The sequence below is a fragment of the Rissa tridactyla genome, chromosome 6, assembly GCF_028500815.1.
Source record: "Rissa tridactyla isolate bRisTri1 chromosome 6, bRisTri1.patW.cur.20221130, whole genome shotgun sequence".
NCBI classification, from domain to species: Eukaryota; Metazoa; Chordata; class Aves; order Charadriiformes; family Laridae; genus Rissa; species Rissa tridactyla.
The window spans coordinates 4,054,599-4,071,288 of NC_071471.1; the positions used below are offsets into that span (position 1 = coordinate 4,054,599).

At 38.1% G+C, this 16,690-nt stretch overlaps 1 protein-coding gene across 13 annotated transcripts in view; it reads right to left on the reverse strand.

Moving 5' to 3' along the window:
• NAALADL2 (N-acetylated alpha-linked acidic dipeptidase like 2) overlaps positions 1 to 16,690 on the reverse strand; it is a 647,972-nt gene that overhangs the window by 325,147 nt on the left and 306,135 nt on the right. The window lies entirely within an intron of this gene.

The window sequence follows — 16,690 nt, forward strand, 5'->3', positions numbered from 1 at the left end:
CAGCACATCTTAACAATATTTTAAAAAAATAATATAATTATTATGAATTCTGCTAATCCCATTTTTCATGACAGGTAAGGAACACGCAACACATTAAAATGAAAGGGCTATTCTTTAGCTAAAATAATGTGCATCCAGATTATCCACGTAATCAAACCTGCACTACTATTAAAATAACAAAATATCTACAGCATTGTAATGCTTAGACTTTTCTCCAGGAAGCAAGTATGAAATTCTTACCAGGACCAAAAAAAATGTGTATCTAACAGACGCCAGTGTGCTACTTAGACTACCTGTCAGCCATTCAAAGTTTTTTTTAACGAAACTAACAAAAAATATTATAAGAATTTAATCCTTCAGTGATGACTCTAATATACTCAACTTTCAATATTTTAACTCTATTTTGATATTTAACATGCAAATCAGAATATTGGAATAATCAGCAGTTACGCTGACTTTTTAAAAATCTGTCTTCCACAACCATCATTTATTCATCTTTAACCGCTTAATATCACAATGCTTCCTTTGAGTCACTGTTGATTAACAACACACGGAAGCACATCATGCAAAACCTTGAAGAAATGAAATTATATCTGCATAAACAAAAATAATAACCTATGTTTCCAGTATTATCCAGTAAACAAATGCAAATGCCAAAGGTAATACTTTCAGCAGTATTAATGACTAAGATAGCCAAGAGGTTACGAGAATGCTGAAGCGCTTCTGGAGATCTTGTACACAGAGCTATTCTCAATGTTTCCAGATGCGCTTTCAACATACTTCTAGCTGGATTTAACCCCTTCCTTCCGCAGATAGGGTTCTCTGGTAGTAACGCATTTGCGGTCCTGCCTTGTGAAGTACTAGCCAAAATAGAACAGGTTTATTGCGATTTCTTTTTGTCCTGTATTCTGGTTTTGTTCTACAGAAAAGGACAGGGGGAGAAGTAATTTTGCAGAATACTGTCCTACAATAAGAGTCTGGCAAAACAGCGTATTGTTCTCATATGTGACAAATGAAAGACTCAGACCATCTGAGTAGCCACCATATTCTTATAAAAGAAGCAAAACTTGTTTTCTTTTAGCTGATCGCTGTGACCTCTATTTTGACACCACATATTCTCACTCTTCAGAAGAGGAAATGGATTACAAACAGATAAATTACAGATATTAAAAATAAAGCATATGGAATAAAGAAAGATTACTAACATTAAAAAAAGGTTTCTTCTACTCGAAAAAAAAACAAAAACAAACAAATCCCCCAAGAATCTATCAGTTCACAGAAGAAAAAAAAAACACAAAAAACCAACAAAAAACCCAAAACAAAACCCAAACCAAAACTGAAGGACCAACATCACCCTGAAATACCTAAAAAAGCCAGAAATCTTAGTATAATTCTAAATGTAAGTACTAAAGCTACTTGGATCCTTTTGTCAAAATGTGTCTTAATAAAAATCAGAGATTAATTGAAACACAAGAAAGGTAAACAAATAACTCTTCAAAAGAGTAAATATCTCAGGGGTTAAATAACTAATTTTCCAAAAAGTATTTTCTGTGCAATTTCCTGAGCTACAAGACTATGGGTTATTGGCTAGATGAAAGTCTCTTTCGATTTCCCATAAGGATTTTGAGAAGCATTTTTCATCACTAACTTAAATTATTTTTTAAATGTTGGTATACTCTGAGAGTATCACTAGCAGCCTAACTGTAATGACTCTATTGTCTCCTATATCCTTTCAGTGATCACCTCAATTATTCAAATTTAATGTAAAAAAAGCATACAATATCAGACTAATGTGTATTTAAAAAGTTAAAAAAAAAGATACAGTAACATCCTTTTGAAGAGAGACTAGCTCCACACAATACTGTTAATAGGCTGCATGCAGGAATCACTTTTCTTAAACATTACAGCTCTCCGCAATTCTTTTGTTGCCATGCCAATAGGACTTGAACCCTATGTTGCTCAATTTTCCAAGTCCACAAAAATTTAACCCATTTTAGAAGGAATGATAGGGAGGGAGAAGCAGGTAATTTCTCTATTTAAATATCACTGTCAAAGTCTTTTGACATTTTGCCTCTCTATTAAGCAGTAGGTGTCCGGAGCCTTAATGGAAGACAGGAAATCTGGGTATTGCGAAGTCATGTCTTTAAAGCAAAAAAGATTTCATGTGAGGATATCTACCTGCTTATCACGAGCAATTATTATAGGGATACCAGTGCAGCTTTACTGGGCTACCAGACAGAGCTTAAGAAAAGCAGCTCTAAACATATGTAGAATCATAGAACAGTTTGGGTTTGAAGGGACCTTTAAAGAGCATCTAGTCCAACCCCCCTGCAACGAGCAGGGACATCTTCAACTGCATCAGGTTGCTTAGAGCCCCGTCCAACCTGACCTGGAATGTTTCCAGGGATGGGGCCTCTACAACATCTCTGTGCCAACGATTCACCACCCTCAGTGTAAAAAAATTCTTCCTTATATCTAGTCTAAATCTTCCCTCTTTTAGTTTCAAACCGTTATCCCTTGTCCTGTCGCAACAGGCCCTGCTAAAAAGTTTGTCCCCATCTTTCTTATAAGCCCCCTTTAAGTACTGAAAGGCCGTGATAAGGTCTCCTCGGAGCCTTCTCTTCTCCAGGCTGAACAACCCCAACTCTCTCAGCCTGTCCTCACAGCAGAGGAGCTCCAGCCCTCCCAGCATCTTCGTGGCTTCCTCTGGACTTGCTCCAACAGGTCGATGTCTTTCCTGTGCTGAGGGCCCCAGAGCTGAACAGTCCAGATGGGGTCTCACCAGGGCAGAGGGGCAAAGTCACCTCCCTCGACCTGCTGGCCACGCTGCTTTGGATGCAGCCCACGATACAGTTGGCCTTCTGGGCTGCAAGCGCACACTGTTAGGTCATGTCCAGCTTTTCACCCCCCAGTATCTCCAAGCCTTTCTCGGCAGGGCTGCTCTCAATCCCTTCATCCCCCAGCCTGTATTGATAGCAGGGGTTGCCTGCACTTGCCTTGCTGAACTTCAATGTCAGATGACCTTTCTCCACAATATTTTCTCTTAGCTAGAGCAATACAGGTGAAAGCAGAAATTTCTGAGGCTCAGAATAGTTTTCCTGCGCGCAAAGTCTTGAGCAAGAATATTAACAATGCAAGCATTTCTTCCAGGAGTGACAACTGGCTTTCATGTTGAAAACTTAGCTTTGAACACCACGCAGTAACTGTGGCACCTACCAGGATAGGATGATGGTCACTCTAACTGACCTTCCAAAAAACCTGCACATAACTGCTCATGAATCCTGCTCCACAAAAGAATCATGAAGACTACTGTGATGTTGCATCCACTAATACAAACACTATTGGACCTCAAGGTTTATTTTATCCTTTTCTCTTTGTCATCGTTTCTCAGAACCACTGGATGTATCTCCTATTCAGATGGTTTAATTCCTTTAGCACCCTCAAAATCTGTCTGTGAGATACCAAGACCACTGCAGTCAGAGAAAAAACTAATATGATTAAGTGTTACAGAATATGTCATATAACTAACACATTTCTCACGTGTCAGAAATTCCTTAATGAAAATTCTAAAATATATTTCATCCTGTCATCTTCCTCACTGCACAGCACCCAGTGCTGTTTGAGAACTCTTCTCTAATGTCTGCAATCTACAGGCTAAAGTAATATAAGTACCAATGTTTCACCCATCTAATTCTCTCTTTAAACTTATAGCTCTCAAAAAACATTCACTGATTCTTCCAATTCAGACAATTACTGCTATTTTTATTCTTTAGATTGGACCATGAATGAATACTTGCCATTGCGTTGAATTTGCATTAGATGGACATGTTGAATCAGTCGAATCAGTACTTCTTCCTCTGTTTGTCAATTACAATAGGTGTCACAGAAGCTTTCCTCTATTTTAATACCAGATCAAGATCAATTTAAATGGTTGCACACTACCAACACACACAGCATCTTGTTCTTTACCCTCAGAAAGACTGAAGTCCTTTAAACTATTGATCGAGAGTGAAGACCAAGAAATGAAACGTACGATATAGTCGATAATAAAAGTCGATCCAAATAATAAAATAATTCATAATAGCTGATTCATAAAAAGATGAGTTCTAGTTAAAATGGAAAAAAAAAATGTACTTCTGCCAAAATCACATTTTATTCCTATGTCTCATATTGTTGATTAATGTCTTGGGTCAGAATTTAAACAAGGAAAAGACTATGCAGAACCTGTTCAGGTCTGATTTCTTATATTTAGTCCAGTATTTTGTTTCCCTTCCTACAATACAGACATGTTTTCCAAAAGTGTTACAAATAGCCAGTTCTTGTAAGGTATACTCCGGGGCTTTCAGGCTTCGTATCACAGTTCCCAGGTTTTTTCAGGCCATACTGTCCCAGGTCAGTTATATTATTATTTTTTCTTAATATCACTATCAACAAAAAAATAGCTGTCAGAATTTATTCTAAAATTTGTTACCTGCTCACAGAATCACAGAATAGTTCAGGTTGGAAAGGACCTCTGGAGATCACCCAGTCCAACCTCCCAGCTCAAAGAAGCATCAGTTAGATCAAGTTGCTCAGGGACACATCCCAGCTGCATTTTGGGTATCTTCTCTGGGCAACAATCTTGCTGGGCAATCTGTTTCAGGATTTTTTCATGTTAAGGTGAGATATTACAATGTCTTTTCAAAAACTGATCCATATTGAGGTGTACATACTATGAGACAAACATCTTATTAATTCACAGTACTTTTATACAAGTTTCAGTTGCCCATTTGTGCTATAATATAACCATCAGGGAACAGTTTTTGTAACAGCTTCTATGTTGTTCTATGAACAGCAACTCCTCTCTCTGCTCAGAGCATAATGTCTTTTTAATTTTTTTTTATTCTATACACTTCAAGCAGGAACTGAGACAGAATTATTTTAATAAACATTAAGTCTTGTAGAAACAAATCATAAAGAACCTGACCCAAATCAGAACAGACATTAAAATTCAAGAATGATCTCTGCTAGGATCACAGAGATTTTTAACTTAGAAATAACTGTAGATTTGTATAGCTAAAAATTACTTTATTAAGATTTATGTTACTATTTGTAAATCTCTTGCAGTATTTCTACATATGCTTTAGGATTTGTAAATCTATTATAGGATTTGCAATTCAACTTTTCATCTTACAAAGCAAATGAGAGATGTAATTAAATTCCATCTTAAAGCACTGATTCCTAAATCAGGGCTTCTGAGTTCAGAATTACAGGTCCATCGTATAAATCAGAGGATAAATCCGGGCTCTAGAAACACAGATGTGTTTTGTCTAACAAGATGAAACTGTCAGAAACTCAAAAAATGAAACTGAAGCTGTAACTTCAAGAGAACATTGTTGACCAGCTTAGGACTACTGCTCATGCCTTGGTGTTTTAAGCATGCTTCTTTTCCATGCTTTGATATGTTGTACTAACAAACAAAAATTATTTAAAAAGCATGAGTAATTGGGATTTTTATTTTTTTTTTTTATTAGGCAGCAGTCAAGCTGCACTTCTAGGTTTCCTCCAGTATCCTGAAGCTCACAAGGTAATGCTTTTTTACTTAAGAAGAGAGAATGCTAGTATTTAAAAACTGATAAGAGCATTGAAGGACCTCAGGCTTACAAACCTACTATGACTACAAAGTAAAATTAACCGAATATAGTACTAGTCATTTGATACCTACATTTTTGGTATTACTGAATTTCTCACCTCCCCCCCCCTTTTTTTTTTTTTTTAAATCAAAAATGCTTTAATGAAATTATCTAAATAAACTTTATACAACTCTCCTTACACCTGAGTCACCTAATTTTAACTCAAGAAATATTCCAGTCATACTATCTTCGCAAAGTCTATATTCTCTCTTTCTGGGGAACTTTTAAAACATTTCTCAAGACAGTCCATGCCAGGTGATGTAGCTATTTTTTCAATGGATTAGTAGCGCATAATACTACTGCCCACAGACATATTTTGCCTCTTACCAGCAAAACTCAAAGTCACATCTAATAGTCATTTTGGGAAGGAGCTGAGGTAACTGTCAAGGGAATTAATTCTTGGTTTTAGCTCACCTTTACGCTTCATTTATTAGTATGAAAAAGGAAATTAATTTCATACTATGCAAAAATTACTGCTGCCCAAGTTTTAACTGCTTGAAGGCTTGGCAATGTGTGGTTCAGTCCTCTCAGAGTACGCAGAAATATTGCTGAAAATCCCTTGCAGTCCTGGATTAAACCAGGCTTGCCAGAAATCATACAGTGGACTGGTTGAAAGACTGATGATGCTTGGAAATCAAGAAAAAAATAACCTAGACATCTTAAAACATGAGTAGGACAGCTGTTCTAAAATTAGTCTCCTTGTTATGAGCGTTATACCAGAAAGGAATAGATTGTCAGCACGTGTCAGCTTTAGCTGACATCTGCTGTAAGAAAAAAATTTACCTCCCAAGTAGGCAGCGCAAGCATTTGCTCATTACGTATTTTGTAAAGGGGGGTCCCTATAGCACAACATTTTAAATAAAGATGCAAATCATTATATCACTATTCTAAAAGATCTGTAACTTCAATGAGGTTTTAAAATAACCCAAGAGGCTTCACTCTTTTTTTCACTAACTCAATAGACCCACCTGTCAGCTATGTAAAATTAGCATGTAAGAGGTATTGGAAGTTACACACATTTTGTGCATATACTTGTCCTAATTGAAATTGAAACAGTTTCAAAGGTTTATCAAATCAAAGTTTCAAAGGCTTATTCAAATAATTCTCATAAGCCTAGTTTTGTACATGAAAAACATCTCAGATAACAAAAGCATCTGGCAACAAACTGGCTGTTTCTCATTTTGGCATTGTACCCATCACACAGCAAATATTGACTGGCATCACTGCATACAGGACTACTCCAAAAGCACTGAAGAAAGAAGCTTTGTAAGCTGTGACTGCCTCCTTGTCACAGAAATTCTCCCACATTTATGAAATTCTCTTGTACTGCACAGCTGGTCCCTGGCGATCTCTACCCTAAAATACTTTTTCCAGTACTATCCCTTTCCCAAAATGAAGCTCTGTGCTTTCACCGAACAAACATCAGAGCACTTTAAATTGTTTTAGTAGAGGAAAGGAGAGAACAGCTTTGCATCAAAACTGATGCAGTCTCTTACATAAAGGAGTCTTGCAACTTTGTACCAGCAACAGTACATGAATCTCACGTCCCATAATAGGAAGGGGTCACTATGTTTACAGTCGTATCGAGTGTACTTAGGCAGGATGTCTACAGTGGTTCATAACATCACACCTAAAGACCATCCGTGGAGGTTACGCAGGCAGAGGAAGCTCCTCTTATCCACAGAACACCACTGGACACCATGCCTCACTGCTGCTCTGCTCCAAATGCATTTTGCAGGGCTACATTCTGTCACACCTAAGAAACCTCATCTAGCACTATCCTTCAGCATCCAAACTACAGTAACAAGCGTAGCAGAAGGAACAAATAGCTTAAGACAACACTAGTTAGATGAAGATGTAAATTCACCCATCAGGGGAAGCCCTGATGGGCTGGGAAACCTGAGTGATGTAATTGCAAGGCCATAAAAATCTTAGAAAGTTCATGGTCATGGGAAGATGGCCATGAGGACATGACAAAAGCAAGTATCACTCCTATCACCTTTAAGAAGGAGGATCTGGGATCAGCCATACTTAAGTGCCTGGGAAGCTGATGAAGCACATAATCTTGGAAACCATTTCCAAAAATATGAAGGACAAGAAGGTCATTGGGAGTGGTATGAATGGATTTACAACAGTGAAATCATGTCTGAGCAACCTGGTAGCCTTCTACAAAGAGATGACTGGTGAGTCCGAAGAAGATATTAAACTGGGAGGAGTCGCTGATAGACGAGATCGCTGTGCTGTCATTCAGAGGGATCTCAATAACCTGGAGGGATGGGCTGCCAGAAAACACATGAAGTTCAACAAAGGGAAATGCAGCGTCCTGCGGTGGGGGGGAATAAGCCCATACACCAGTACCCATTAGGGGATGACTGGCTGGAATGCAGCAAGGCAGAAAAGGACATGCGGATCCCGGTAGACAACAAGTCAAAGAATTTCAGGTGCAAACAGTGAAGAAAGAGACCATTCTACCCAGTGTCAGCAGAACACGGATGAGATCCAGGTACAGATGGGGGAAAAAAAAGACTATGAAACTGTGTAAGAGCTTAAAGGTGCCTGCACCAAAACTCCAGTCATCAAAGAGGACAAGTAACCATTGACCAATTTGACTGGACAAAAGACACATGCTTGTCTCATGAACAGGCACATGAACAGCTTATCTCCTAAACTGTGCTTTAAAAAGCACAGGAAAATAACTAAGGGGGTCTCTATTTGGAGGCACCCAGCTCAAGCTGTAGCATTATTACTAAAAAGTACTTTCACAAAAGAATCTATCTTTTGGCTTACATGGAAACCTGCAGTCGAACTCTGTTATGGTGACTGGCATGTGTAATTTCCACAAAAATGACTAAGGGGTTGTAGTATCTGACATACAAGGAGAGGCTAAGAGATGTGGGATCGTTTATTCTTGATCAGAGAAGACTTGCGAGGATCTTTATCAATGTGTGTAAATACCTCATGGGAATGCAGAAGACGACGGAGTCAGTTTCTTCTCCAGTGGTATTCAGGGAATGGAGGAGGAAACTGAAACACAGGAAATTCTCCTTAAGCATAAGGAAAGCTATTTTATGGTGAGGGTGGTCAAGCACTGGAAAAGGTTGCGGCCTTTGCTTAGAGATGCTGAAACCCCAACTGGACAACGTCCTGGGCAGCCTGCTCTAGTTGACTCTGCTTTGAGCAGGTGACTCGTCCTTCAACGATCCGCCAAAGATTCTGCGCATCTTTTCTCCTATGCTACGGGCTGTGATCCATTTCCTGACATCCGTATCAGAGACGTTCCAGCCACTCCATGATACATCATGCTCTGGAGCCCACTGTCACTGAAATCACAGCCCCAATGCGTTTAGACAGTTTTGACCACATTTGATGTACACATACTGTTTATCCTGTTTTCTCATAAGCTTCCTTCACTACTCAGGTTGTCCTTACCCAACCAATTCAACCATCTTAACAGCTTCTCCGCCCCACCCTTTCTGAGTCCCCCTGGGTAGAGCATTCTTCTATCTCTGACGGAAAGGCAAACAGTTCAAGTCTGAAAAAACCTCTGAAAAGTACAAGCATTCTGAAAACTGGCCAAACCCAAACTGATGAATTACTTATGCCTTTTAGTGTTCTGCCGAACAGTATAATATGATAGCACACATTTATGTAACGAAAAAGTATTTTCCACATCTCCATTTTAAGATGATTAGGTTTTCTTCTGGGGGAGTTCCTACCTGTCTGAAAGTAGGAAGAAGTACTATTATCTTTTTATGCAGCTGCTGAATATGGTAAGCAGTGGGCTGGAACAGAGATCAAGTTGAATTAAAGATGATTTGGTTTATTCTGGCTTGCAGTATTCAAACTGCACTAGAAAAAAATTCAATTATAAAACTAATTACGTCTTTAATTGCTTAAACAATCAGCCAGCTGACTTTACAGTGCTCCTGATACTATGCAGGTGCACTTGCAGGTGTTACCTCTGCAATATGTAAGAGTAACACTGTAGTATCCCAACTTATGCACAGGAGTGCTGGGAGGATAAAATACCGTTGTATCACACACATGCACAAATATATGGGAAAGTTAACTGAGCTTTATTAGCGAATACAATTCCTTTATTTATGCATATATAGCTACTAATCTGTTCTGTCTTCCTGTGAGGGGTACCTAAACTGCTTTATAATCATTCTGGTTCTGACATTTTTCCCTTTAGCATCTATATGGCCAAAATTATTGGTTCAATCTGACCAGAATTTGTACTTTGAGACAGCTGTATTTCTGGCAATTACAGCAGCATTAATAACTAGCACCGCCTACCAGAAATGCCTCCCTTTTACTCTGAGGTGTCATCTTAGCATGAGTATGCTTGAGCAAAGAGTAAAACACAGTCATCTCCAAAACAGGTATTTGCTTTGTACATACAAAATAAATTAGGAAAAAGGCAATGGATTTGAGCCCATTATGTTAAAAATGTTCACTCCCTTAACCTTTTGTCACTTCCCTATATTTAATCAACTTTTAAATAGAAGGGAAAAGTTTGCGGGTTTTAAATCTAAAAAGGAAATGAATGGCTTTTTAAAATCCTCTTTCTGGGTACAAAACTAAACACTAAATTCACCTGAAATTCACAAATATATTCTGCCTCCCAGCATTTCTTTTAATTTAACACTTCATTGAAAAATTATCAGCCAGTTTTAAATCTAAGCCGCCTGAACAGTCATATTAAGAGAGAATCTTTTCAATGTTGATGAGTGCCATTTGTCAGAATGTACAATATATCACCTGAAATAGAAGATGGTGATAATTAGACTCAACTATGGGAAACACAGGAAAAACAGGCCTAGGACACTGATGTTATTTTACTCTAATAATATCGCCAGAGTTTTGGAGCCTTCAAAAAGTCCACTTAAAAGGTAACTACCTACTGTTCTAAGCCCTTTCTGGATGCCCAAACACCAGCAATATCACTGTTGTTTGCTTGCAGTGGGGCGATGTCATTACCAATTTGATATGGGTCTAAGCAAGTGCTTCAGCTGCAGTGAACAAATAAATGTTTTTGCAGGCTGCAATTAGCAAAAACCTAAAAGTGCCTGTATTGGGTTGCTATTTCTATGCATTTTCGCTATAAACTCGGATTTCATGTACAAATACTGCTGCACTTTTCTGCCTATCTCCTAGACAGTGCTGGATGAAAAAAACCTCAAGTAACATTAGCTTAATTGGGTTCTGAAAGAAAACAACCCCCACCTGAAACACAATGAAGCCACTGGAAAAGGCTGTCAAAGATACAGGATTAGAAGAAACCACAGTAACGCACAGAGAAGAGCGTTAAGTAGGAAATAACTGGCAACAGAGCAAGTGGTCCATAAAATTGGACTCTAGCTGACAGTCAGTTCAGAGCTAAGCTGGTTCTGAAAATGGATCATTATATATCATTAGTGAGCAAATGCACAACTATTCATCCCTCTACCTTTGCAAACAAAAGTAATTCCTTTCCTCATACACTCATCATACGCATAAATCTAGTAAAACACTTCCTCAATATCCTGTCGTGGATCTCATCTACTTAACACCATTTCCATGTACAACCAGAAGCTGTATATGGGAGTGCAAGGGAACGCTCACAGCACTCCCTGATGCTGTAAAAACAGCTCCCCGGCCCGGATTCTCAGCACATGCAAAGACAATCGATTTCAACTAGCCTCTGCAGGCACCCATGCTTTTCTAGTAGCAGATTCCGATAAACCGGCTAGACTTACTGCCACACAGTGATGTTTGCTCTTTCATGAGCACATAATGAATTAGCTCACTCACACAAATTATGTTGAGCTGAAATATCATGTCAGTAAAGCTATGGCAGGATTACTTTCAACCACAACTGCACAAAAGATTTAAATACGGTAAACTCACTTGTGAGTTGAGTAGCTTCAAAAATCTAATCCAGACACCATTTAAATGCTATTTTTGCTGGATGAGATAAAGTGGCTTCACTGGAAAATATTCTGTAAGGAGTCAAGGCTGTTTAGATGTTTGATGCGGTCTGAAAAATCAAAAATTCTGAGGAGTCCTCTCCAGTTTCTAAGGCATCAGGAAGTATTTAGGCCGTATGTTCTCTACTGAACTAATTCTGCAGCACAGGAGAAACTGATTTGTTGTTTTTCAAATAATTTCGTGTTTAGCACTTGTACATTCCACCACTCTCTTAAATTCACATTATTTTTATATTTTTCTGTTTGAGATTGAGAAAAGTTTTGACCGTACGGTTCAGTATGGCATTTGCAAGAGTCACATGATACAAACGTTGCTAGCAAGCTATTGCAGTACCATTGGCAGTAATTTCTCTCCTCCTCTTCTAATACTCTAATTGACAAAATCACTTCATTTTCAATTCAAATTTGGTTCCTCCCCCCAAGATAAAATTACAGGCAGCTTAAGAGAAGAAAAAAATTATATCTGATATACAATACAGAGGTGCACACACTTAAACCTGTAGGCCTAAAATATCTTGATGTCCAACTGATTTTCTCAGTTTTAAATAGATGCAACACCAACTGAAAGCCAGACAGGAGGAAAAACTAAAACCCACAAAACTCAAACTCAGAGCATGCAAATTTGGTACTTAAACACAAATTTAGTTGCTTTACCGTATCCTGCAAAATCTGAAGAGGCAGATCACGGATTCAGATACCTTTTGAACCCTTAGTGCTAGAGGTATTATTGAAAATCTGCTGGAAATTATTACTTCCTGCGCTCACTATTCAAAAGCCAGTATTTTCTAAAGATTTACCTCTCTGTTGCATTAGCACAGATGTTTTTTTCATACGGAAAATAACACAGTATATCAGATAGAGCAGTGTAGTTGATAATGATAAAGTGTGTGGGGGTTTTTTTACGGCAACCACTGAAATTATAAGTAAAAAATAAAATGATCTAGAGTATATGTAAACATATATACACACTCCACTAAATTAAAGTATGGTACTGTAAACTTTTCTTTCTCCCCAGCTTCAGTCTACCCATAAGGAGAACAACACAAAACAAAAAAACCCAGAAGCCTGAATGTAGACAGTCATTTTACACCAAGTTATCTTTCTATTCCATTTATCTGTTGTTATTAGCAGAAGGTAAACACGCATTTTGGAAAAAAAAAAATATTCCCAGGATCATTTCCACAGCTGCAAAGGCAAGCATACAAAAACTATCCTTATAACTATGCTTTGTTCTTTAAAAGAACAGGCAAACCAGGGCTGAGGACATCTTGTAAAACAGTCATGATGACTTGTAACAAAACATTTTAGAACATATGTTGCCTATGCATGTTAAAACTGTTACACAACATTCTATTTTCTAGTTAACTTCTGCTCAGCTGGCTGATTCTGAGGAGGAAAATATCATGAAGGACAGTGAGGACAAATTCAGATATGAGGCAGGAAGCACATAAACATACAGAATCACACTGCTGACTAAAAATAAAGTAGGCATACATTTCCATCACAGCATGTACTTACCTGCCCACATTCCAAGTAGTAACAGTAATTCCCTGGGTTCTCTGCAGAAGAACCGGCTAAGCTCAATTAAAGAATGACACGTGACTAAAGAGATAAATGCCACGGGCTTTTTATGATGCATGTTTGGTGTTCTTTAACTTTTGCTGTAATTTACCAAAACATGGAGAACACAGTGTGGTGGGTTCCAGACACCTACCCTGCTGTGCTCTCACTCCCTACTCAACAGGGTAGCTCAGCGGTCAAGGTAAAGACAGGGAGAGCACTTATCAATTACCGTCGTGGGCAAAACAGAGTCAACTATTGCCAATGACAACAGATTTGGATAGTGAGAAACAAAATCAAATAGACTAAATCAGCACCTTCCATCCTGCCTTTCTCCAGGCTTAGTTTCACTCCCCTGTCTGTCCAGCATTCCAGTCCTTTCTTAAATATGTTTTCAGAGTTACCACCAACCTCACTGAGGGGCTCAGCTGTGGCCTGCAGTGGATCAACACCTCACCAATTCCTTGCTTCCTTGTCCCTTCCTCTGAAATCAAATCCAATTAGCAATGTTTGAGGAATTAAAAATTCCTCTGCCTGAATAACATTCACTATTCACAATTCTGGGGACACTGTGCATTTTCCCTGTTGTTTTTTTTTTTCACCCTGTATTATGGCTACATGGCTAGCTGTTAACAAGGACCTGAAGCATGCACTACTTCCAAAGATACCATGTTGCCTTACTGCTATAACCTCTGCGCAACAATTCTCTAAAACAAGATTACACTTGAAACTCCAGCTGATAGCATAAGATTGCATTTTACAGCTATCATTTCACCATTTTTAAGCTCACAGTATTTTCTATGATGCTGTCTGAATTCTTCATGAAATAATTTCTACCCCATCACTGCACAGATAGGGATTCTATTATGAGGTACCTTATCTCAGGGGCAGGGTTCTTAAATGCGTATCACAATGCCACTTTTCTATTTACATACTATGATCAACAAATAGGTTCTATCCATATTTTTGTTTACTGACCCATTTCCTGTGTGAAAACAAAGCTGATTTAAAATGGCTCTGAAGTATAGCAACAGAGAAATCTAATGTGTCTCTGCCACACAAAGGTAGGTAGGTGAAAGGAAGTGCAGCATTCAAAAAGTCAAAATGTAAAAAACAAGTAGATGGAGGAAGTCACTCAAGTGTTATGCTATTCTTCTAAACTTTATTTTCAGGATAAATTTTGTCACATAAGTCTCTGATCTCCCTCTCAAGTTTCTTAATCCCATATGTTTAATTCCTTGAGTCCCACCCACTGGATCTGTTTCATTTCAAAAGCAGGAAGAGAGAAGAAAGATTTCTAAAAATGGGCGGGACTAGTCTTCTGCAACCAGAGTCAGGAAGACAGAATTCATGCTCTCAAAGGCTCATATGATTGTTTCAGGAGTGATAGGACGTAAGATTGGGATAGTCTTAAGAACAGAAGAATTAAAATATCAAATAAAGCTGCAGAAACTTTTACGTAAGTGCTGTTGACTTCCCTTTCCACATCATTACTTTATTCCCTTTATTAAACAGAGATCAAAAAAATCATTCCACTCATAGATAGTAAGCATCTCAAACCCATCCTCCAGCTATTTCTGTACATTCTAAAATAATTCATATGCAGAAGCGCAGCATTTAATCTTCATGAAACAGATTTGAGCTAAAACCTCACGAGATCTCCAAAGTTCTCTCTGTACTACTACATAAACCCCATTTAAAAATGTCGTTAACTTTGAGAAGAGATCCATATATTTACTGAAGATGTTTTTTTTTCTAGGAAAAAACCTAGCAGTCCAATACTCTGACACCACAGATAAACTTCTTTTCAGACTAAAAGAATACTTCCTGCCTTTTCTTCACCTAGTTCAAGACTAACTTTGGATCACTCATTTTACTAGGAATTTCCTAGTAAAACGAAGAATGGTGGTAGAGCAGTCCCTGGGACTGTAATAGTAACAGTTCTTTTGGCAACGTGTGGAGTACAGATGGCATCAAAGATATGCCAATATCGTAAGCAGGAGCTTCCAATAAAATCTCTTGTAGTGCATGTTATACTCTGTGAATCAAAGTGATAGGGGCAACCTTGGGTATCTGGCACTTTTATTCTACATATAGTCGGTTTAGCTACCTTATGTGCAAGCGCATCCCTCGGGCAAAAGTCTGCACTCCAAACGTATTTGTATTGTCCCAGGCATAACCAAATTGATTCATGGTCTCCAGAAAAGAAAATCATCATCAGAAACACAGAAATTACTTCCATCTGATCTACCTTCCAGTGACAGAACTGTAAAAAAGCATATCCTCAAGTGTTCCTTTGAGCTCTCTCCAGCTCATCATTGCATTCAATGACCAAAATTAAATGATTTTAGGAACACAATAGCCTAATTCAGCTTATGAACATTGCCCGGAGATTTAAAACTACAGACAAACCACAATAAGGGTTCTACTAGAAACCATCAATGTACTTGTAAGGGTATCACTATTTTCCATATAATTAAGCTTCTTTTTCTCAAACTGGAGATTGGAATGCGGTCTGCTGATGAGATCATTTACTGACAGGAAACCAACGCGTAAGGTTTAGACACTGAAGTGGCACCTTCCTGTTGATGTATCTATTTTAATTAGCTTTACTTTTCATGTAGGGGAACTAAAACATTAAGGAGTCAGCCAGAGAGATAAGCAACAAACTGTTTTTCAAATAGCTCCATGAAATGAGCAAGAATAAAGCTTGAAGAGTGTTATATTTACCTCTGTAGCTCCCAGGGCACTTTTAAGAACACTGGGTCAGGTACACTGAGACACTGAGAAAATGTGCAATTTCTTTCCCACTGAGCTGTCAAGGCATTCATGCTGTGAATAGCTAACACCCTTCTTTGACAACCAGGCAAATATTTCTATTTTCTGCCATTCTAGTCATGAAGTATCTCAGTGTTGCCTCAGTTGATTTAGTGCCAATTCAAGTCAGACTTTAGATGTCTGAGCTAGTAACCGGACCAAATATTCTTGATGAAGCCTTGTCACAAACTCATAGACTGCTGCTTAATACATTTCCAAATAGTTAGATAGTAAAAAAAGGCTGTAAAGTTGAAAAGGCAGCAGAGAAGCAGAACACACATTCGCTGAACTGCCAGAACGGAGATTTAAGTAGTGCATACAAGTCAAATACGCTGCTGCTTCTATTTATTTTTAGTACAGCTTTTAAAAAAAAACAAAACCTGAAACTCTTGAAAGACTATGCAATTCCTTAAAATCAATTCTTTATTTCCCATACTTTGAAAATACATGTATTCAGAGAAGCAGGAAGCAGAGAAGTCTATCCAGGCAGAACTGAGACAAGGCTAAACGAACGCATGCTATTCAAGTGCTAATTGCACAAAGATACTATAAACATTAATTTTTCTTAAATCTTTTCAAATATAAATTTCTGATTACATTGCTCTTTCACCTATGGACCAGAAGTTTTCATTACCAATACCACGAAAGTAGAAGATAGAAAGAAGGGAA